Genomic DNA, 25,575 nt, shown 5'->3' on the forward strand with positions numbered 1-25,575 from the left:
TGGGATAGATTTGTCACCGGCCGATATTACTTTCGTCGTGTCTTTCCACGAGCGCGAATTCGCGTACTATATTTTCATCGCGTATATTTATAGTGATAAAGTGATAGTTTTATTTTGTAAGGAGGTTTTACTGCTTTCATTCAAGGTACTATTGTTGGTCATGTCATTGCTGTTTGTTATTTCCCTTTTAACTAATATCCTAATGTTATCTTCATTTGACTAAGGTTTTATTTTGAATTTAATTGAATCATTTTTGGTTTGATATTGTACTCTAACTTCTTATAGAAAATTTTCATTTTATTACTTATTTTTAATTGTAAAACATCTGAAATTCAGCCCATTTTTCGATTTTGTTCGACCACAAAATAAATTTTTTATTAACATGAATGACAAATATATCTATTTTTTTTAAGTTTTTAAAGCTTTTACGATTAAATTTAAATTTCACTGTGGAAATATTTCTCTGAAAACAAAAACAAATCTAATATTTCTTACCATAACAATAAAATAAATCAATTTTTAGGTTTTTCTTTTTCTCTCAAACTTTGAGGGGAAAACTTACCGAGAATTCGTAGAGAAAAAAAATAAAATAAAGTAATAATATTACTACTAAAGGTCATGAACTGACGTCACAGTTAAAACGGCAACGTCTTCCATAGTCTTGCTTTCTTTAGTATAGTCGTAATATTTGCGTTTGTCTGTCTGTTCTATTGCTTACATTATTTTCAAATAGTCTGTTAGCTTTCAGATAATTGATGATTGAATTACTTAAGTGGGGAGAAGGTGAGTGAGTGTGCTAACCATTTTTATTTTGATCTTTTATTAATTTATTTTTGTTTTGCGTGGCACAAGTAATAATAGAGAATTCTGGCGAATCAGAGAACACAGTTGAAGTTCAGATTGTCATTCATAGTGCTTATGTGAGGGATAAATGCCGAGTAAAACTAAATCCATTTTGCTTCTGTGAAACTGAAGGAAAATTAGATAAAATAAAAAGAAGAAGTAAAATAAAAAATATCACCGTAAAATATCTATTTTCTTGAATTAGCAAGAATACCATTTGTTAAATAACATAAACCACCCAATATTATTTTAAAAGGATTATTTAATCTGAGCAAATTTGATATTTAAATAAGGATTCCAAGATATATGAAAAAAAATTAAAAAAAATACAAAATTTTTGCCAATTACTTGGATACTTGGATGACTATCTTACGTTTAAGATATCTAAGGGATAATCTATTCTAAACCCGCATGACATTAGCATACACTTCATGATCGCTTTGGTTTACATCCAACTTGTCCTTGCATTAGTTTTGTTTCGGATTTTAATTTGGTTTTTCTTTCGCCTCTTTACACCTTTTACAGCAATGCGCGAAAAGACTGCAAGAAATACATGCGTAAGAAAAGCAAAACATTTATAATTTAAAAGTTCAAAGTATATAAACAAATGGATAATACAGTTGTCACAAGGAAATCCATAATTTATCAAATTTTCTCTTCAAAGCAAGATTCCAGAAAAATGAAGATATCTTATCACCAGTCATTTATTGATTTTAAATCCGAGTACGAGTGTGTTGAATGAGCCAGTTCATCGAACGATGGAGGATTTTGGCATCCATATAAAATTTACAAGAGTTTTGAAATTAAGCGTTTCTAACGTAAATTGAGAAGTAAGGATCCAGGGTAAGCAGTCCGGGGTCTTATGACCAAAAATGGGTGTAAGGCATGGAGACAGGCTGGCCTATCTTTTATTAAATTTAGTGTTAGAAAAAGGTGAATCAGAAAGCCAAACCTCTGAAACCATTTTTAGCGGAAAGAATTCTCTATCGTTTGGTCAATTCCATAAAAACAAAGTACATAGTAATGGAACAGACCTAGGAGATGAGAAAGGACGTCTGCCTTAAGTCGGTGAAATTAAAGTATCTAGGCATTCTTCTCACTGCTCGCAATGACATTTCCGCAGAAGTTAAGGCAAACATTGTGTTTACTAATTAGCTCAAGTTCGGGTTGTGTCGCCAGAGGAGAAGTGGTGACCTTAGCTCAGACTCTAAAAAAACCTTAATTTACCCAGTGTAAAAGTCCGGGCACTTGGACTCCATCAAAGACAGATGAGCGCTGTCTTACAATATTTGAAGAAAAACTTTTTCACCATGTATCTGAGTCTTTGAGAGTTGGTCAGGAGTTGAGGAAGATACATAACTGTGAGCTATAGCTCCTGTTTCATGAACCAGTCATCCACAAAACAATGAGAATATCTAGTCTAAGATGGACAGGCCATACTGCGCGAATGAGTAATGCAAAACTGTAAATAAAAAGCTTTTAACAGAAGACATTGTGTATGGCTACTGACCAAGATTGCGATAGAATTGACGAAAATGAATCTACTCAAACTTCGGAACTGGACAGCAGCTAACTGATCGAGCTAACCGACGTCAAGATCCGTTTGCGGATTGTTGAACTAGAAGATGAAGTTCTCAGTCAATAACATTTTTCTAATCCAAATGGCACAACTTTGGGGGAGTATTTCAATAAGAGTAGTTTTTCTCTGAAAAAATAAAATAACTGTAAGAGAGGTAATAATTACATACATGATTTTAGTGAGCCCGAAAACCGAAGGAACTTGGGAGGATTCCCTAGGACTAAGAGAAGGAAGTAACAGATTCCATATCTCTTCTTGGAACTTCCCAAGGGAATCTGGCATCATTGAGAGCGCAATGGATCTATTTGGTCGCAGAACTCCGTAAGAACAACAAAATCGTGCACTGAATTTAGGATCTTACCTTAAGTGTCATCGCTGGATGACTTTCCATAAACGCCGATCAAGTCAACAGCAGTAACTTTCTTTTGAAGTTTTCATAATTTTGGCTGAAACAAAATTTCATTTATGTAAATCACTGTTTAGTGACAATGCAACTTATAACATTGCATCGTGTAGATTTACACCAATCGCTGAAGGTCTTATTTGTGTTTACAGTGGTGAAGTACTAAATAAATGAACCCTAAATATAACAACTCTCACAACGGAACATTTAACCAACAATTCTAATTGATGGAACTAGGAGAGGGGGGAGAGAAAACCCAAGAAGAACGGAAGTATAAATTGGATAAAATGGTGTTGGGACGAGGCACTTTGCCAGCAAACAGATTCACCACAATATAGTGTTTTTATAAAGAGAAATAAAATTAGAATACTTCAGGAATTATGACTAAATAGTAATTCAAAAATAGTAACCATATTTACCGTTTCCAGAATTATCTGCTAGCAATTATGATTACATTAAATTTAAGGCTTTCGTTTAATGACTAATTTAATGACTGCACAATTGAGTTTTTGTTGGAATTACTTGGCAACTGTAAATTACGTTCGACCTTAACCCTTCGATGAAACCCTTCTATAGGTTTTTGTTAATTGCTTGTTTACTAATGTTTATGAACAAATTCTCTTTCACGAGGACGTTATAAATGTTTATTCATTAATTTATTTTTGATTTTATATGAGAAAAAAAGGTAAAAATAAATTAGTAGTGATATTGTTTGTAATCTGTCGATGGCAAAGAGTAAATTCAAGGCGGGTGTCAGGTGCAGGACTTAGCCCAAGGATGGTCCTCTGCCCTACCGGATAAAAAAACCCTACGAATCTTTCACATTCAATCTTCACCTTTAAACTTACCAGTCTCAAATCCGTCAGAAACAGAATATTAAAGTCGCCCATCCAAATAGCCTGCACTTCAAAGGTTCTCAGTGCACGGAGAGTGGACATTTCCCAAAATAATGCTCTAAAGACTCTACGGAAATCTAAATCTTACACTGTTACATTGCCCGAATCACCTTAACATTGGCAGATCATTGGTGAATGCTTGGAAAACAGCGCTAAAAAGTTTCTTAGATCTTTTCAACCTCCATTTGATGATCTCATGGAAATTCTTAGGCCAAACATTCTTTATAAATCTCTTCGATTGATTGCAAGGATTAAGTTAGCAATATTTTTTGTCCATTATTTGAAGTTTCCATTCTTTGATTCACACTATTTTTTGATTTTTTAATTTTTTTTTTTTTAGTGACCGATAGACCGTGGATGATCTAATGAGTAGAGAGTACTAGAAGCCAAATGAAATTAAGTCAAATTACTTGGATAGAAATTTTATAAGTTCCCAAGAAAGTTGAAAATCTAAAATCGACCAAAAATTAAAGAAAAAGAAACTTGCATTGGACGAACAGCACCTACCAATCTTTTAAAACAATGACCTTACCATTTGTTTGTTAATCTATAAATTCTTGAGTATTTTAATCTATTTCCTATTGCTAATTAACAAAATAATTATTAATTACAAAAATTAAAAACTAACCAAAATGAAAGCGTTTAGTTAACATATTCCTTAAAAAAGTCTGGTCCAGTATAGATTAGATGGTAGATGGGACGGGACCTATACCCCAAGGCACCGCAGCCACAGAAGACTTATTGTGCCAGTCCCTTCTTAGTTCTAGTAGGCGAACCCTCCCCTCCTAAAGAGGTCAAGGACTTTCCCTACTAGTTGTTTTTGCGCTACTATCTCCTTCGGCCTCAACGTTCCAAAGGTTTCATAGCGCAAACTTTCGATTGCAACGCAATCGAACAACAGGTGAGAGGCCGTTTCCTCCTCTTCCTGACATAATCTGCACAACGGCTCCGAGCTGATAAGCCCCACCTTGCGCAGATGCTTCTTGAACCTACCGTGCCCCGTGAATAGGCCTGTAATCAGAGTAATCTGATTTCTGCCCAAACACAGGGTCTCTTTGGATCTTTGCTTACACAGCCAAGGCATCAAAGTCTTGCTGTGTTTAACCCCAGGACACATCACCCAGTTCTTTTCGTGCTCCCTCCAGATCCAATCTCTGAGAGCCGCGCGAACCGAACCCCTGGTGATCCCCAGGACAGGCTCTGGACCGATGAAAGGAGTGTTAGCCCCATTCCTGGCCAGATAATCAGCTTTTTCATTCCCTTCAATACCCACATGACCCGGCACCCATTCCAACCGAACTTTGTTGTGCCGCGCCAGTAGTTCTAGGGCCTTCCTGCATTCCCAGACCAGGGAAGAGGTGATTCTGAAGGATACGAGAGCCTTCAGTGCAGCCTGGCTGTCCGAAAAGATGCGAATCTCCCTATTTCTAGGTTCCATCCGCAGGTTTTCCTCAGCACATATTTTAATAGCAAAAACCTCGGCCTGGAAGACTGTGGCGTATCTCCCAAGAGATCTCTCAATGAGTACCTCGGGTTTAACCCCACACACTCCAGACCCAGTCCCACAGTCCATCTTGGAGCCATCGGTAAACCAAATGCCTCCCTTCCGGTACTGATCCGTCCAGTTTACCCTCCATTCAGTCCTCGGTTTAATACACACCTGAAAAGGAGTCTCGAAACTGTATTTAGGACAGATACTGTCCCCTGCCATGTCAATAACCGGCCCAGGGTCGACCTTATCTGAAATAATCATATGGCCAATGCAGGAACTTATACGCCTCCATTGCCCATTGCTCGCCATTCTGTACGCACTGGCCCTTGCCTCCGCCTGAATAACATATTGAAGCGGAGCCAACCCCAGAAGTACCTCCAGCGCCGCAGTAGGGGTGCTACTAAAGGCCCCCGTGATCATCAGACAGGCCAGTCTCTGCACCCTTGCTAGAGCCTTAATTGCCGTCTGTTGTTCAGTCTTCCTCCACCACACCACTGAACCGTAGGTGATGATAGGTATGACTGTACGTGTATAGAGCCAGTGGGTCATCTTTGGGCTAAGACCCCATGTCTTCCCACAGGTTCTAGTTATTCCACAAAGGGCCTGTTTAGCCCTTAATGTAACTCTCTCAATCTGCGCCTTCCAAGTGAGTCTGGTATCCAGGACAATGCCCAATTACTTGACCTCACCCGACACATCCAGAGTTTTACCAAAAAATCGAAGGTTTTTGTAGCTCTCCTTATCCCTTCTCCTTGTAAAGGGGACCAGAGTAGTTTTAGAAGGGTTCACTGAAAGCTCTACCCTTCTACACCAATTTTCTATAACCTTGAGAGCTTCCTGCATGAGTTCAGCCACGATTGTCTCATGTCTACCCCTGACCACTACAGAAATATCATCTGCATAGCCAAGGACCGAGAACCCACGAAGGTCTAGCACCTCAAGTAACTCATCTACGACCATACACCAAAGGAGCGGGGATAGAACCCCCCCCTGAGGGCACCCCCTAACTGTCGTTAACTCCAGCGATTCCCCAAAAAGGGTCGCTGTGATTCTCCTTGATGATAGCATGTTACAGATCCATCTTGAAACAGTGGACTCTACGCCATGTCTATCCATCGCCAAGGCAATTGAACTGTAGGTAGTGTTACTGAAGGCACCCTCAATATCCAGAAACACGCCCACAGCTGTCTCCTTGCAAAATACCGAAGCCTCCAACTCCTTAACCAGACAATGGAGGGCTGTCTCGCAAGATTTGCCTGTTTGGTAGGCATGCTGATTGGCATGCAGAGGCCGTTGCTTTAAAGCCACCTCCTTAATATACATGTCAATCAGTTTTTCTAGCACCTTCAACATGAACGATGTTAGACTAATTGGTCTAAATTCCTTCGCCTGGGTATGAGTTCTCTTCCCAGGCTTTGGAATAAAGATAATTTTTACAGGCCTCCATGCCCTAGGGACATGGTTGAGTGCCAAGCATGCCCTCATTATCCTGCATAAAATAGGAGTAATTAAATCTTTCCCCTGCTGCAAAAGGGCAGGGAAAATGCCATCAGGACCCGGGGATTTATAGGGCTTAAAATAATTTACAGCCCAGGCCACCTTATTGTAGGTAATGCAGTATTTAGCCACGGCCCAGGTTTCCCTGGTCCCCCGACACCTATCGGGTCCCAGAGTATCCTCACCATGCTGTCCTGACTCAATTACCTTCGAATCGGGAAAATGAGTTCTCATGAGACACTCCAATGTGTCTCTCCCCGATTTGGTAAAAATCCCTTCCTCGTTCCTGATGGTACCCAGGGCACCCCCTGGACTTTTTGATATTATGCGATGGAGCCTAGCCCCCTCCGAGGTCATCTCTACCTCTTCACAGAGCTTCCTCCAAGCATCTCTTTTAGCCTTTCTAATGGCTATGTTGTAAGAAGTTAGGGCCTCACGGTACTCCTTCCATGTACCCCTTCTTTTAGCTACATTGAACAGTTTCCTAACTTTACTGCGGAGCTCCTTCAGCTGGTTATTCCACCAGCCTACTTTCCTGTTAGATGTTATCACTGTCTCCGCACAATTCTCCCAGAAGGCCTCCTTGATGACGCCCTGAAGTCTCTCAGCAGCTTCATCAATGTCCATCCGGGTCCTAAAGTTATTGTTGACTGTACCAATGTTTGCGCTGAGATCCCGTCTAAACGAGTCCCAGTCTGTTCTCCTAGGGTTTCTGTAAGTAACCACCTCCTTACAGTCAAACCCAATGTCGAACCTAATGTACATGTGATCCGAAAGTGAGGGGACCCCCGACACATGCCAGTTCCTAACAAGGGTCGATACAAAATTAGTTCCCAAAGTTAGGTCGATCACTTCCCTACGAATAGAGTTGTGGAAGGTGGGTTCTTCTCCCTCATTTATAACATGCAAATTATTCGCACTAATGAAGTCCAGAAGATACTTACCTCTCTGATTGGTTCCTGAGCTACCCCATACCTCGTTATGGGAATTAGCATCACACCCAATCAGTAGTTGCAGTCCTCTCTCCCTACACCGGTTGGTCAGATACTGCATCTCCTCCGATGGGGGAGGGACTGTAGAGTCATATGGAAGGTAGGTCGAGGCCACGACAATCTCCCTGGCCTCCTTATCCACATGTAGCTTCACCTTTATTGCGGTCTGGTCTCTGAAACAAAATTCCATTAGCAGTAAAGAAGTAATGTTTTCCCTAACAAAAATACATGTCCTGGGATTGTCAAGGTTATGGTCATAATAAATCTTACCTTTCGCTTCGCCAAGTCCTGCAATTCGCCCCCGTACCAGCCAGGGTTCCTGGATGAGGACAATGGCGATATCTTCCTCCTTGATGAATTTTACTAGAGCTGCAGACGCCCCTCTACTGTGATGGAGGTTCACCTGAAGCAACCTCCATCGATTCAGGGGGGTCATGAGCTGCAGCACTAGTAGAAGTCTTCGAAACTACCCTGAGTCTGACCACTTCGAGTCCTAGAAAAACCTCGAAGTTAGTCCCCTTCAACCTACTCAGGGCCTGTTCCGATATTTCGAACACAAGAGTTTGACCCTTGGGCTCGATTTTCCTATTTAGGAGCCTCCATTCCGCTATATCCAAGCCCTCGTTTTGAACGAGCAGCTTGTCCAAAATAACGGACGGAGTGGTATTCTTGAGAGCGCCAGGTACCCACATAGCCACCTTAGCCGCCCTCACGATATCTCTGGCAGGACCCACCCTCAGCTTAGCTCCCTCACCCAACCGGAGCTCCGGAACCACCCTCTCTAACCAAAGTCTCGCATCCTCACCCTCGCAAGCGAGAATGAGTGCACCTTTGGAGAGAAAGCAGCTCCGAAACTGGGGTCCGATGCTGCCAGTACATTTCTCACTACAGATCTCCTCCACCAATTTCTGCTGAAGAAGATCCGCTTGCTCCTCCGACAAAAAGTCATTCGGATAGGAGTCAAGAACGATGGCCATCTTTTGAGCGCAGAGAGCGTCCCTGAAAGAGCCCGTAGGCCCTTCCTCTGGGAGTTTCACCCTCTTGCTACCCTGTGCCACCGCCCTCCCCGATGCCGAACTTGGAGTACTGACCTCCGACCTAGGCCTCTTAGGGGTCTGACTTGTTTCTGGAGGGAGAGAACTAACGACTCTCGCCTCCTTCCCAATGCCTGCCCCATCCGAGGAGGTCGAAGGAATTATACCTTGCCCACCTGGCTGGTTTACCACTCTGGAGGTCTTCTGCCCCTTCCCCCTTTCCCTCCAGTCCTTCCCAGGAATCCACTCCTTCCCAGCCTCAGCGACCTTAAGCTTAGCTAGCTTTCTCCGCTGAGCACCACTCGGCTTCCTAGGTGTAATGTGAATACCCTTCAACTTCTGGGAGACTCCAGTGACTGCCTCTTTACCTGGAGGGTCTGCGTTGCCGCTCCCTCCAGAAGAAGTTCCCTGTAGTCCCACCAAATCCGTCTTAGGGCCTTTCACTCTTTCCCCTTTTGGTTTTATCCCAGCCTGTGTTCCTTCCTCAGTAACCTGAGGAACACCACTGGCTGTCGTTTTACAATCTAGTTTTTTATTGTAATTACTCATCTTGTTCCCACGAGAAGTGGGGGATAGACGGTCACCTGTGACAGACCCCCACTGCCACAGGAAGGCTACAATACAATGGGGTTTCGCCCGGTGCCCCAAGGTGATCGTTACCGCACATATATTTTACTACCCTGTACGCATTCAGCCTCGACACGAGTCCCCATCTCGGCTTGGGTAGGGATTCAAGAGGCAGGAAAGGGAGAGATAGGATCAAAGGATAAAGGGATAGACGCAAGGATTGGCAGTAGGGGTACAAGAAAGGATTAAAGGATGGGGAAATAGAAGGAGGGAAGCCGATGGGGGAGACACACCGACCCGTCAGAGCCCCGTTAGCCGCAACAAATGCCGCGTTACCAGTCCACACTACGAGGAAGAGGGGTTGACTTGCCGCCTGACCTCCGGAATCGCATAAAGCTTTCAACCGGAGTCACAACGACCTTGTGGACCCTGGTCCAGTATAAATCAATGAACTTAATAATTCAACCTACTTGTATATTATAAAAAACAAATAAAAAAAAGCTAGCTTAGGAAAGCTAGGAACAAAATGAGAAATTGAATGAATGTTGGTGTGTGATATATTGCTGTATTCAGTGGAACATATAAAAATAGAGGGAAGATGAGAACCGTGTGATGTTATGAGAGTTATCTGTAGTTCTCTTTATCTTGTACAGAGAGCACTAGTGACTGTGCTGATGGAAGGGAAATATTTCCTTTGAAATTGGATGCTTTCATTTAATTGGAGAACTAGCTCAGTTTATTATGTTTAATTAGGAATTGCTTTGAACATTTGGCAGCAGCATTCCATTTGCTGTGTGGTGCATCTATAATTTTCTTATTAACTCTTATATTTGAATTACTTAGTTGATCAAACGGTTATTTTGCATTCCATTTCTAAGCAAGTGCTGGTTCGTACAATTGGTATCGCCAAAAAATTTGGAAATAGAAGTTCAGAATATAGACAAAAAAACAAATGATTTGGTAACTACTGTAGTTGGACAAGAAATAGTGTACATCTCTTTTTTGTCCTTCTATTTCTAATCCAGTGCTGCTTGGTACAAAAAATGTAATCTATATGAAGAGATAAAAATTCAGAAACACACTTAACTCAAATTGGGAATCATCGTCAAGTTTTACCAGAAACTGTATTTCTCTTTTTACCATTTCTGTTGTAAGCTAGTGCTACACTCGTAATGCTAGTGTATTTCTTTCTTTAAAATTCAATTTTTAAGCCGATAATGGATATGAAAAATAGATTTTCAATAACTAGATTGTTTATGGGAATTAAAATCAAACTATGAACAGAAACCGTTAAATTTACAAGTCCAGAAACTAAACTGAAAATGGGAATTGTTCTCTAGTTAGAGGGGAGACATGGTGTGCTATTTTGAGATGAGGAATCTATTTCTTTGACAGAGCTGAAAGACTCCAGGGGGAATCTTGACCTTTACTTTGACCAGATACCGTGTATTCTATTCTATTTTTTGAACTACTGAATGGTAAAAATAGGGTGGCTTAAGTATGTGAACTGTGAAGTTCAGATATTGGACAAAAATGGGAATTGACATCTGGTGAGGCCAGAAATAATGTATTTCTCTCTTTAAAAATTCCACCTTTAAGCCCGTAGTCATCAAAATACGATAAATAGTTCTTCAGAAAAAGAGTGATCAAGTGGATTGTTTTCTAGCATTGCCAAAATCATGTGTATCACTTATTGAATACTATTCCTAAGCCAGTTCTGGCTGGTACCAAAAAAAAAATCGGATCATTTTAGAAACAAAACTTCAAAAAGAAGGCTGAACATAGAGTTTATCGTCTAGTTTGACTAAAATAGATTATTTCTCATCTATAACAATCCATTAGTAAGATTGAAAATGGGAACGAATAGTCTGAAAATCTCAAAATGTTGTCTACTTTGATGAGTAATGGTGGATTTCTCTTTGTTGGCACTCTGTTTCTAGGCCAGTGCTGAATAGGACAAATAAAGTCATCTAAATTTAGAATTATAAATTGAAAAAGAAGACTCAATGTAGGAATTATCGTCTAGATTGCCCAGAAAAAGTCTTATCTTTCTTGTTAACATTCCATTTCTTAACCAGAGGTTTCTAAGGTAGAATTAGAAGTTCAGAAAAATACATAGTAAGGGTATTGCGATCTGATTTAAACAGAGTGTATTTTCATTATAATTTCCATTTGCAAGCCAGTGCTTGGTTGGTACTAATAGGATCGACTAAATATGGAAATAGAACATCAGAAGCTACATTGTCAGTGGGTATCATTGTCTAGTTTGTACTCAATTAGTGTAGTCCTCTTTTTTTTTGGAACTCTAAGCCAAAAAGATTCGTATAAGGGTAGAATTTGACGGTGAGAAACTGACTGAAAATAGGATTGATGGTCTAGGTCGACTAGAAATAGGGTGATACTGATAGGGTCGCTTTAGTTTTGAATTAGTGCTTTAGAAATTATTCTCTAGTTGGTTCAGAAATAATATAATATGTGAATGATCGAATTTTCGGTTTATAACTTATTTCGATAATTTGGATGAAAAAGTATTGCGTTTTTGTTAAAAGAAGGAAGAGGAAGTGAAAAAGAAGAAAAAGGAAAAAGGAAATGTGTTAAAGTTGGGACAGGGCGTAATTTACAGCGGCCCTTAATACATACATAGCACATACGCGCCTCACGTACATAGATAGATGGATGTATTTTGCGGTTGAAGGGAATAGTGACATCCTGTAGGTGGGACAGAGCCGTGTCGCAGAGAGACGCTTGAATGATGAGCTAGTAGCGGCACCTGTGCGCCCTGGTGACATCACATTTATACAGCCTGACCCCTGAACATCCTCCAGTCTACATCTCCATCAAGCCCTATCGGCTGGTAATACTACCCTCTTTATTTTATGCAAAACTATTTCTATCTCTTTCTTCCTGTTCTGAAAACAAGTTTTGCGATTAATCAATGCATTATATTATTAAAATGCTACCAGCTTCTCGTCTTCCAACCTCGGAATTTTCGTCATACTCTTAATTTTAATAATATAAATACAAGTGGTTATACCGCACGTCATACCTACTCGATTCTTTAGAGAAAAGTCTTACCACCTCACTGATTTGCCCTAAGAGAAAAGAAAGGTTAGTAAGAATGAATTATTGGAGGAGGTCAAATAAAATAAAAAGCAACGGGATAGAATGAGGGATTGGGAATACAGGATACAAATAGGACTAATGGAAACGAAGGCAGAGAGTTCAGCGAAGAAGAATTGGAATTGACTTGGACACCTTAGAAAGATATCTCTCGCTAGATAGCTAGTGATGGTTAGAGGATGGATCTCCCAGAGAAACAGAAAAAGAGGAAGGTTGCCGAGAAGGTAGGTGGATGTTAGAAATGGATGCCAGAGGCGCAAGCTAGGAAGACTGGCAAGATCATTAGCTTTGGTGAAAGAACTTTGGCCACAACGACAACCCTAAGACAGAAAAAATCGCCAATTAAGCATAAATCGAGAAAAATACAAGAACATCTCATGGTGAAACAACATAATTATTAATATTAAAAAAAAAAAAAAACGGAAATAATGTTTAAAAGTTTAATAAGGTTGGATTTATGTTGATCTTTTTCCATATTTCCGGTATAGTTAATAAGAAAATCCACTTCCTTTAGGTACTTCCGTACACCTGGTGGCTATTTTCTGCATTATTAGCCGTTGAGCACAAATTGAGAGATTTTTAGTATTAAAACTTTTATTACGAGTAAATTTTGTAAATCTTGCACAGCCAAGTAGTATTTTATAAAACAAAAAGTAGCATTATCTGGTTCATAATACTCTTACGATTATCGCTAAATCCAACTTTACTAGCTACTCTGGTCTCTCTTGTCGAAATTAGTTTAAATGTGGTATTATTATATAATGTTCAATATCCCGAATTACTTTTTTATCCCATGAAATAGCACTTTGTGAGCTTTAAATATGGCTCGAATGGTCATTTAGCCAAATAGAATATTGATTAGTTTGATCCTTAAGAACAACAATAGTAAGAAACAGTCTTGAGGGTGCTCCCAGCAGATTTTTTTGTAATAGTTGGAATGTTTATCGTGTGGCCCGGGTCGCCCACCCTTAGATTAACCTGGTACACTAGATGGAGTAATGTTTGCATTGTTTTTAGTTAATAATGGCAGTAGTAGCAGTAAAGTTTGCCGCAAGAATGCTCTGTACTAATGAGGGTACGCGCTATAAACATTAATTTTACGTGCGCCTCTCTCTAACAATGTTTTCTACTTAAGCCCATTTTCTAGGAATTAGGGCACACTAGTGGGATATGTGGAGTTAGATGTTGTCTGTGCAGAGGTAATGCTGAATTTTCTAGGCTCTAGGCGCTCTCCTAGTGCAATTACGGATTTTGTATTGTGTGGATAATTACTTGTAGCTATTGGTAACCTACATTTATCTATTACTGTTTCACAGAAAGGTAGATAATAAGCTTGATTCTGCCAAGCAATGTCTTTTTTCGAGTTCGATATTTTGTGTGGAATAAAAAAAATCCAAGTGAACCTTTTTTTTTAAAAAAAAATTACAGCTACAAATGAGGCCGATGGTGAAACACAATACAACCAGAATTTTTTCAACTATGTGGTGTCGTCTTCTACGGAAGTACGTCTTACGACACTAAGGTATAGGCAATCATAGGCTAGGGATAAGGAAACTATTAATCTTTTCGTCGGCTTCATAGAGCCTGCAGTTTGTGGAATCAAAGTGCTCGGCAAGAAAATTATGCCCGTATAAATCCTGAAAAAACCAATACGCGGAGTCCACAGTTGAGTTCTAGGAACCGGAACTCGCAGTCGCCAAGCAAAGGTCATGGCGAACCTAGAGTGAGAACTGGAAAAACTATAGAATTCATTCAACCTGGTAGAGGAAGTATAGAAGAATGTCTGACTTATGATAGTGTGCCTTTTCTGGATTCCATGGTACCAAAAAGGCTGTTGAGTTAGCGAAGGTACGTCCTTCTCAACCCTTCGCAAACCCAGAACTGGTTGCCTATCATAGCTTTAGAACTATCAGAATCAAAGAGTGGGAATTATAAGTAATGAACATGATATAATGCCAACTTGTATAACTCTTGCTCCTAATTGAGATTTTACAGAAAGTTAAGTCTAAAGATTCATTGAGATTATCAAATGGAGGAGGATGGATTTAAGGAATCTTGTAGCTTTGATTTTTCTAGACACGAACCACTGGCTCGCCAATAGTTAGGCAGACACAGTGTATAAGTGTGGAATTGAAGAGTGAACAGTCTGTGGCACTCTACCTTGGGTAAACCCCGCGCAGATTGAAAATCTTCGAAGTGGATGCAATTCTGAGGGATACATGTGGAAATTGGATGTGAGTTAGTGTCTTTTATCGGGCAATGTAGGGTCTAGATCCTCCGCCTTAGGGCACCGTCTCGAACAGTAATACTTGCAGAAAGAAGGGCTTCGTTTACTTCTTCACCTCCCTAACCAACAGTTTCTTCTTTACTGCAAACAAACTATTGTAAATCTCGTCAACCTTCGAGTTGCATTCTTGATCCTTGTTTTAGTAAGATGATCTCCATTATCATCAAGTGAGAAGACCCTCTGCAGTTCAGTTTAGCCTTCCAATAAATGTTCAACCAGACACCTTACTTAAGATCTCCTCAAGCTCCACAAAACCCCTCAAGATATCTTGAACGTCCAGCAAACGCTCAACCGTAAGACTGCGTAAGAAGCAATCAGAAAGAGTCTTTCTTTTATTCAGAAGACATTGTGTTAGTTCCTTGTTAATATACGTAGTTTACCTTACTCTATTATTTATAGTTTTTCTTAAAATTATTTAGTCATGCAGCTAAAGAATTACAGACAGAAAAAAATATATATTGTTCAGGAAGTTCATTGCAAGGTTACTCTTCTTGTAACCTCTTCCTTTCGTTTGGTAATAAATTCAAAGTTTTTGGCAGAAACATGTGAATAAAAGAAACCATTTTAAAGGTAAACACGTTGGACATAACTGTTTCATTGATTTGGCCTCCACGTCAACAAAAATGATTTAATAAGGCAAACAGATTAGTTGCAGTGACATTGAAATATTTATACTGTGTTCCAGGTTTGGACTTGTTGGACACAATTCCAGCTTGTCAGTTATATTTATATGTATGGAGTCCCATATCCCGGCTGCCATGGGCTGGCTGCCAGGGTCCATATACTGAGTTCGCTATTTATACACCACCACGATCTATGTACCAGAATAGACGCTTGCAGCAATATAACTGTTCTTCCTTAGTCATTTCTCATTCTCTTCTATTTTCTCTTCTATAGCTCCGTCTTGTGTCGCCTTCTTTCTCCAGATTTAGTAAAATTTATTAGAAATTCCACCAACACCTGCTTATAAATAAATACCTCATAAATATAACCTTTATTCATATAAGCCTTTTAGCTCTTTATTCATGAATTTGTTTCAGCGTATATTTCTAGTGAATATTTGTTTGATGATGAAAATTCTCGTAATTTTGGGTATTTCCTGTTTTACTTGTTCTCACTGGAAAAATGGAAAAACATCATTATTTATTTGCTCGGCTGCTTATTTCTGTCTTACAAATTTACGGAAATAACCATAATATATTGGAATTTCCTTCATTTGCTTCATTGAATTCTGGAGAATCAATGAAGGCGATTTCAAATGTTTTAGAGAAGCGATAGGACTGAATTCTTAAGATTACAATTACGCCCTGATATATTTGAAACAGAATCAGATTAACGACAATCATACTCAGCAATTATTCGAAGGTAAATAAACGCTTTTACTACTCGAAAAAAAAAAGTCCGACTTCATAATTATATTAGTGTTGTGAATGCGCTTTCAGTCGCAGAAAGAGATTATAAATTATTGTCGATAAATTTAGAAATATCCTATATTTTAAGACGAAGAATTTTCTCTTATTGTGCGAACAAAGTTAATAATAAGAAATAAAACTGCAGTAATGCTGCATATAGGAGGATGAAGGGACGAAGCCGATGTAACGTTGCCCAGAGGAGAGTCTGTTCAGCGCGCTGTTGGAGACTATTGGGAGCCATTTCCCCCCTCTCTTCTGGCCTAAAAACTCTATGCGCCTTTATAAGGTTATTAATATAAAAAGGTTATTAAATTTTGTTTTTATATGGTCACTAGGAGAGATATTGTGCAATTTTGTTCATTATGAAGCTCACTGTAGGCTAAAACTCCATTTTAAATTAAAAAATATTTGTCATAGTTATACATAGTAATCAGATTTTTTTCAAGTGGAGCTAAACGTCCAACTACCAAATTAGGGAAGTGGTTGCACTAAGATATTTCTAACAGATGATATTGCTAACGTAGCCACTCATGGGTTCTCCCACATTCAAATCCTCACTTCACCAACAATCAAGGTACTCAAGAATTTAAAATATTTGTGACAGCGAGACTAACATATTATTTCTTTTTACATGTTAGACTCCATGTTAGTCGAATGGTTAGAGGCGTGGTCCACAAAGCTAAGAAGTATTTTGGTATTGGGTACGATTGCCGGTCCAGGTATTTTTTTTTTTTTTTTTAAATGATATATGTATATGAGAAATTTTTGGTCAAGTATGTTTGCTAGATGCCTCCATTCAATATACATAATTTGGAAGTTGAACGAAAAGTTCGCCTGAAAAAATTAGCAGTTACTTCACGTTTATTTTGTTATAGACTGACTCGGGGCGGATCAGAATAGTTTTATAATTGGATTTAGACAGTAAGCCACAAATCGTTCACTATTTCATTCGTCCACAGATCAACAGTTTTATATTCTTCTTCTTCTTTTTAAGTGGTGCTACAACTCATGTGGAGTCTTGGCCTCCTCAGAACAACGGCCGAGTAATTTCCTTGAGATCGATCCGGCTATTTCATTTTGAGGTTTCATGATAAGGTAATTTAAGATGTGAGGGTTATCAGCCTTCAGCATCCGAGTTCGATGGTAGGGCTGCTACCTTAGAGCCTTCGAACCGACTCCCCCGTCCGAGGTGGTTTCCTAGGGACGGTGGCCCTAGGTTGTGTACTGTCCATGACCTTGTCTGTAGCGTAGGGTGTGCTTGTGTAAGTGTGTAGTGTACTGTCCCGATGAGCGGGCATGGTGTACTGAGCTGTGGTGACCCGTGGGGGCGCTGCTCCCCAAGTGGTTGCATGCATCAACCACCCCTTGCCGGGTAACAGTTTTATTTACAAACTTTAATTCAATTACTATCGATTGCTTTATTAATTGATATTATAATTTAACTAATAAAAAAAAGTCTTATAAATTATGAGCTAAACTGAACGTAGCTCGCCCGGATTTACTGTAATAATGTTTAACTAGGTGAAAGTTTGAACAGAGTTAGAGATGTGTTTGTGTAAAGATGAGGGAAGCTGCTATAGCTGAAGTGTAAGTGTGGTCGCTATCCGTACAGTACAGATATATACTCGTATGGGAAATTTGGTCCACCGGAGCTAGGAGGCAGTGGCCATTGTCACAGCCTATTAATATTCAAACTAAATAGAGGAGTAATGAGTCAAAGGCATCCATAGACTGATGTATTATTGAAATGTGTCGATATATCGAGACCGGAAGCGATGGGGGGGCTTCTCATCGCGTAAAATGGAAAACTGGCCAAAATTGTTAATTGGAAACGACTGGCGTAAGAGCAGTCTGCGTGTTGTGTGGGGTTTGCATATTGTAAGCTCTGTGTGGGTGGATGTACCTAAAGAGAAAACAGAGGAAGGTTACAAACAAGCAGTGCAAGGCCCTAAATAATGGTAGCAGGGCAGAGGAAGGCTAATGCCTGAAATCCCAGGATTGTGCCCGTACAGGGTCCCACATATCTAACTAGGACAACAGGCCAAACAGCCTACCACTCCTTCAGCTCTACCACTCCTTCCACGTACACTGATTACAAACAACTTTGTTTAAACCTAGGATCATGTTGAAATTAACCGCCAAGTTCTCTCATCTTTCTTTTTACATTTTTTTTTTTTCTAATCTCCTTCTTTGCTGTTTTTGAAGTAGAAACAAGGGTGTCTGCCGATTAAAGGGAGTAGAAACTTGGCGATTCTCTTGGACAATCAGTTTCCAAAGCTGGAAGTCTGTTTCTGATTATAAATGATATGGTAGGAGATATTCCTTTAATTTCTTAAAAGGTTATGAATTAAAAGGTAAATTAATTTGTTAAAATTAAAAATAAACAATTTTTTTTTAAATTTTTAAAAAACATTTCTGATTGTAAGTTTCATTGAAGGGCATCAACCCATTCGCTTAGTACCTGATCTCTCTAGTAGTTATTACCGAATGGCAGAAGGTTCTTCCACCTTCTCATTCCATCTAATTGAGACAGAATTGTCTCAGGAATATCATGGATCCTGGTTTTTTAAATAGTACACTCTGTAGACCTTCCTAGCTCTTATCTTGACACTGCAATTCTCTTTTCTCGCACAAAACTCTGTAATAAACCGAAAATCCTTACACTTCAGAAAATAACTTGGTCCGCTATCTTAGGCTTTACAACCAAGATACGCCTGCCTTAGAATTCTCACAACGACTAAAACGACAAGAATTAATTAAACCGCTTTAAGTTTGCTCAAAAGTCTTCTTGAAAAAAGAAAAATTCAAACTGTCGTTACTAAACAAAAGATCAGTTTACAACTAAATCTTGAAAACCCATGTTGGCCTACAGAACAGAACATTGGCGTTCAGTAAAACATTTCAACCTCCATGGAATCCAATCACTTCGGTCCAAAATCCTTTGTAACATTGTTAACGCTTCTTATTATTCTGTCTCCATCCTTACTAATCCACAATGTCCATAAAGCCTCGTTTATTAACAGCGTTGCTTACTCTTTGTATAAATCCTATCTACCCAAATAAAAATCCCTAAACCAGAAACCTGCCATCCTGAACTCTCCCAGACAATCTCTCTTGATGCTTCAAGAGCCAGTGGCTTCCCTCCATTCTATTAGTGTTTTTGTTTTTTGTGATTACTATTTCTCTCTGATTTGCTAATGTGCTTAGCGTTTTGTGAATATGGAATAAAACGAAATGACAATAAATATAAAAAATAAAACAATCTGAAGAAAAAATAAATAATTTTATAAATTGGAAGAAGGAATTGAACAGGGGGATTCCCTTATTCGGATCTAGGAGATTTCCTTCATTGCTAGACTTTTTTGTACCATTTTAATTTTAGAACTTTTACAAATTATATGAAATAGCAAGTCCACGAGGAAAGTCAACTATCATTCTTCCATAGAAACTAGTAAATTAGATACAATTTCATTTGCCAAAAATCTTTCTTAACTTGTTTGTTTTGTAAACTTTTGACATGAACAAAAATAAGTAATAAGGTTTCAAGAAATACTGTGGCTACTGGCGTGACGGCGGTAGGCTGCCAAACCATAACAATTACTTTTATCACTTGAAAACTAAAACCATAAAATAAATTCAAACTGATTAAGTTTACCACTAAATTTTGAACTTTAGCCAAAAAACATAAATTCTTAAACTAAACGATCTAAACAAGACAATAAATGTTAAGTGTTGCGCTTTTTGATTCTCTGTGTGTAGGTGTGCATGTGTGAACAGCTTAACTTAAAAAACGGAACATCGCCTATAGTTCTAAAATCCAATGTTTTAGTCAAAATAGGACAACACAATGGACAGGTTTTTTGGTTTTTTTAAATATCCTCTAAAACGGCTCACAGATTTTTTTTTAAAAACGCTGTACGATGATGAAGGTACACACTTATAATGTTTTATAATGACAAGTTTATCCGGGCGGATTCGATAAGGGTAATCCTGGACTATAAAGTTAATTAGGCATTCTTCTAAGATGTTACTTTAGTCTAAAATGAGGACTTAACTTCTATTAAATATTAATTACGTAAATAAAATAACATAAATATGTACCCTGAATGTAAAGACAATCGATGGTCCAGAAGTGCTTTTTTTTTTTAGCTTCAAGCGATTTTTTGCTTACGAAAATGGACCATTTAAAGTAAACTAGTGCATTATTGGGGGTCGCATCTGCCTTTTTAGCACTTATTCTAAGTTTCAAGAGATATGCATTCAATCAAGAAATATGCAATTGCAGGCATGCCAAAAAAAAGAACTGTACTGTCATATCTAAATGAATTAACAAACGGGCATTTTAAATGAAATGCTGAAAGCTAAAATTTGTAGAAAATGGCCATTACTTGAAATGTTTCCGACAGTTTTAGCTAAATCCGCTTATTTATTGCCTCATGAATCTATTGTGATCTATTCTATAAAAAAAAAATAAAAAAAAGTTTGCCTTTGAAGTACTTTTTGTGTGAATTGATTTTAAAAAAGTAACAAAGTATGGGGTATTAGGGCTTCGCTAGAGCTCTCTATTGCTAATTTTTTGAACAAGCGACTGTTTTAACATCTATATCACTTTACCTGGAATTAAATTTATTCCAAAAATTCCTGATTTCACGGACAATCCATAATACATAGTACAATTTTGAGAATTGTGGCGAGAGAGAATTGTGACTGTTTTTCACCATATTTTTAATAATTCAATACGATCTCTAATTCTTCTTCTAAGTAGATCTAATTGTATCAAATAAATTTGATTAAAAATGCTGTAATGAAATTTCCAAAAAAATGAGACGAAAAAAAGGAAATAAATATTTTAAGAGAAATTAAAAAGTAACATTTCCATTAATTGCTTTTCCAATTTCCTCATTCCGTTAAATCCAATTTCCTCTACTTAATATAATAACTAACGTTTGCTCGCAATGTTTCTCTTTTTCTTGTTCCATTTTGTTCGTTTTAAAGAAAAAAATGCGTTCCATAAAAATGAATGCTTTTAAGCAGATTCCCACCAGAGTTCAGAGTTGTTTATTTCTGCATTTTTTTTTTGAAAAAAAGAGAATATAGAATACTTTTTTTTTGTATTAAAGAAATTGAGTTTATATTCGTAGCTTCCTTCTTGCAGTTTTGAAAGATTGGATCTAAGAGATACTAAGGTAAATTTTTTTTCCCAGCTTATTTCCTTACCTAATTCAAATTTATTTTACTTTATATAAAATTAAAGGAAAAGTTTACAAGAAGAAATTGTAAAAGATACTACTAAAAGTAAGTGAATAGAATTTTCTTTTGACAAATTATTCATCTTTCTTCTAACATGAAAAATATTTTACATTTCCTTAATTTATTTTATAACAATGAAAGAAAACTCAAAATAATACAGAGTCGAGGAAAATGATTAATCTATCATATTTTGATTTAAAATCAAGATCCATTCAGATGAAGTTAAAGGATGCTCTATGTTAAAAAGAAAGTCAATTCGCACGCAAAGCCAATTCGACTAATTTTGATATTCCTACAAAGTAATACACTTTAACAAATTGCTAACGTCTCGCATCACGAGTTTTCTCTATGTGATTATGATACTTAGAACACGCCACGCGCATGTCATACAGGTTATCTGTTATGCGCAATTGTTCTGCTGCATCATTCTACCGATTTCTATTGAATTTGGCACATTTATCCTTTAGAAAGAAAGTAAAAGTTCTAGTATTATTGTAGTAAGATGTGATTTTGTTTTTTTTTTTAACTTCTTGCGCATTATAAATCCATTACTTTATTACATGTGGTAATCGGATCTGTTAATAATGGGAACGACATCCAATCCCAAAAATCTAATTTCGTTCTTAAGAGACATTTGTCTGGGAAGAGGTTTCTAATTAGTGTAAAATGAGTGTTTGCGATTTGTGGAAAAATCGTTTGAGCCGTTTTCGAGAGTCGGCATAAACTGAGTGATTGATGAAATTAACTGACATTTGGGGCTGATTGTGGCACCAATTCTGCAAATACCCTAACCAATTCTTTAAAAAAACACTTCTTTTTTTTTTTAGACTCAGGGCGCTTAAAAACGGATATTTTTGGTAAAGACCCAAATTCCGGAATCTGCACGTTACTTTAGCTAAGTGAGAAAACAAGTTTAGCTGCTAAGATTCTGATCACGTTTAAATTACGATAAGATGTGGCTAAATGGGAGAATTTCATTTTGCACCCAAAATCAATACATCTTGTAAACCAATTCTGATTGGATGAAGGGCCTTACTAGTTGGGTAATTAGTAGTAACAGGGATATATGCAATAATTAACAGGCGCTCCTGTATCACGCTGGGGAGATAGTCTGCTATCTTCGCAAAACGGGAGGAGATAGAGAGATACTCCCTCTGCCGATCCCAGCTATTCCAGACTGCACATACATACGCGCACGAACTCCAGAAATTCATTTACACTCACCAATTTCTTCTTCCATTTCCCGCACTTATCCTTCCAACGGCTTCCTGATTCACTTTGCCACTTTCCCAACTGCACCAGAGGGGACTTTAATTCAATAACTGAGATTTACTTCCCTTTACCCTCTCCTTAATGTTGAATATTGATCTCAATTTCTGTGTTGAAAATTCTCCATCACGTTTTATATTTACATCTCAATAATAAATTTGCTATAAATTTTTGTTTATTACACAATAATACTCTGTATTACATTGTTTACATTCAATGATAAATACTATTGTTGTGTTTTTACAGACAATCCAGGTTAATGAATGTGAACCTCCAAAAGTTTTATAATAAAGCCATTGAGGGAAAAAAGCACAAGTTCTTCAATCGTCAGTTGTTCTTGATCATAATCTCGTCATCACCCAGACAATCTGTCATAAGGTGAATAATTGTTTACTCATTATCTTACAAACTGTACAAAATGGTGAGGTATTTACTCATTTACTCAGTATTAAACCACTGTAAGGGATCCAATCGGAAATCTGAGTCATGTGCGTGAAAATAGTAGAAATAACTTACAATCAGCCCTTCTGAGGAAGTGGACTATCCACTTCCTCAGGGATCTTGGCGCCTCTGCAGAATTCTCAGTCCTCTTGACCTACTGTGACTATCCCACTTACACACAATGTACTAAATAAGTTCTACAGAAGTTGATAAAGGTGCATCTGCTTGGGTACAGTGAGCCAAAAGCTAGCGCCTCTTCAAACTCACAAACGTTGAGACTTAGTACACTTGTCCGATGCCCTCAATCTAAACAAACACTCACATCTTAAGGGAGGCAGAGAGATCTTTTAAACGCTGGGGGTTTGAATGTAAAGCATACCCCCGTAAATTTACATCTAGAATTCTATCACTCCTATCCGAAACTCATAATCCACATTTTATATTGCCTACAATCAACCGGATCGTGATGATTCCTCTGTATTAACTTACTACTCTATTTTTCGATGGAAGAGAATCCAGGCTCCAGGCAGGAAATCCTACGTACAAAATTCACCAAAATAATTATAAGATCACAATTTAATTTCTCCTCTTTATCTTTTAATGCACAATTTACGTGATAGTTTTCATGCACAATTTACTTCTACCAAAAATTTGCGGTAAGCTTACTAATAAACCAGGTTACATATCCTTTATCTGTGGCCCCCAGAACTTTAGTGTTATGGAAAATTTATTGATTGCCACCACTCCGCTACTTCAAACCTCCCCGCGATTGGTAGGAATTTTTTCTTCAGTGACTCTGAATTCAACCTCAAGGTTCGAAAGAAGCCATCTGTACCTCTCCTCTTGAAATACCCATATGATTCAGTTTTCTATGAACATTCTAGCATTAACTTAGCCGTAAGAACACAAAAATTTAGTGCTTTCAGCAATAGCATAATTATAATCCCAACCTTTTGAAGCTGAGTTTCGTAGCAAGTTCATCCATCTTCAGACCGTACATAAATGTTTATGTACACACTGTCTGCAATAGTAAATTTTCCGAATCATACGAAATTCCAATTTAGAAGAAAAACTTTACAGATAAGGCTTTCGAGTTTCATTTTTTCGCCAACTTAAAATACCAATCCTAAAATCTAAATGTTGCAAATGCAAATCTACCGCTTTTGACTTTTTCACCAGAAACATTGTCAATTCACCATATTGAAAAATCAAGCACTTATACTAAATAAATAGAATATCTATTTATAAATTAAATTCTGCAGTAAACCAACTATTTAATTCTAAAGAATTTTTAAAAAATATATGTTTACAGAATAATAAAGTCAAGAGATTCCGCCTCCGCAGGTGTTTAATATTAGGGCATCCATTTAATGCATTGAGTTAGGCTACCGAATAATGTCCTGCGGCTGACTCCAGGAGTTCAGAAGCTCTACCGACCCGCCCAGTACCCTGCTTGCATCATTGATGAACCAAGTTCTCCTAGCGGCCCACATGAATTCACAAAAGTCGACCACAATCCAAGATCTCTCTCACCCTCTTTCTGTTCGACCTGCAACTTTAACATTTTTTCCTTCCATGTCGACTAGAGGACGTCCGCCTCACTTTGAAACCCCTACAACCTTCTAGAACTCCTTTCCAGTGAAAAATTTATGCCCTGTTATATATATGTGTGTGTGTGGTGTTGGTGTGGCGTGCACATGTGCTCGTGTTGTTGAAGTGTCAGGCACTTTCTTTCATATATTTCTCTTTCTTTTGGCTGGTGCTCTTTTATGCAAGATTATCCATTTTTCATAACCACCCAAGTTTGGCTGCAATTTGAGTTGGATATCCATCTTTTCCTGTGTTTTACTGCCCTGTTTGGTGTGACTTTTTCCGAGATTTTTCCGTATATCCTATTTAATCATACTCGCCAATTCACAATCTACAGCTGAAAATCTGTTCGCCGCTAACTTTCGGACGCCATTTTCGTTGAAATCATTCAATTTCAAGATCAAAATTATTTTGTCAATATACTATTTCATCCTTTATCTGCTAGATAGCAGGTAATTAATGTCAATGCATAGCACTTGAGGAATAATAACAACTCCTTCATTTATTTGGAGTGCATCCCACACCGCGGCAAGTAATTCTAAAATCATTCTGCCTCCTTAATTTCCGTCAATGCTAACCACTAGCTAACTCCTTCCTTCTTTCATATTTTTTCCCCACGAACACTGACAACTCAGGTCATTAGCGTCGTTCTGTTTTTAAAGAACCGCTCGAGCATGGTTCTTTTTTATTTCTTCACCACGTCAGTTCGATTAGAAACAAAATTCTCAACAGCTGACTACTGAATCAAACTTTCATGTATGAATATCCGAAATTCTGTTGTCGTCACTGAGAATAACAGCTGGTAGTGACTTTTATATTGTTTAAGTTGGAGTTTCCATAAAATCAATTTTTGCAACCTGCATAATAGTGGAAAATAAGAGATTCGAAGTGCGGTTATAGAGA

The 25,575-nt window shown here is 38.1% G+C and overlaps 1 protein-coding gene across 8 annotated transcripts in view; it reads left to right on the top strand.

The window, feature by feature from the left end:
• The first annotated feature begins 4 nt into the window (after positions 1 to 4).
• The window catches only part of LOC141450413 (uncharacterized), a 645,025-nt gene continuing 619,454 nt past the window's right edge, over positions 5 to 25,575 (top strand). For 6 of the 8 annotated variants that reach the window (XR_012456100.1, XR_012456102.1, XR_012456101.1 and 3 more), the window contains exon 1: positions 5 to 145. The gene's annotated coding sequence lies outside the window, so the exon portion shown is untranslated. Of the gene's footprint in view, positions 146 to 661; positions 784 to 22,887; positions 23,020 to 25,575 lie in introns of those variants that run through there. The other 2 variants (XM_074120840.1, XM_074120841.1) reach the window with 2 other exon arrangements.

The sequence above is a fragment of the Rhodnius prolixus genome, unplaced genomic scaffold (assembly GCF_049639745.1).
Source record: "Rhodnius prolixus isolate KJV_2025 unplaced genomic scaffold, Rpr scaffold_2, whole genome shotgun sequence".
Taxonomy (NCBI): Eukaryota; Metazoa; Arthropoda; class Insecta; order Hemiptera; family Reduviidae; genus Rhodnius; species Rhodnius prolixus.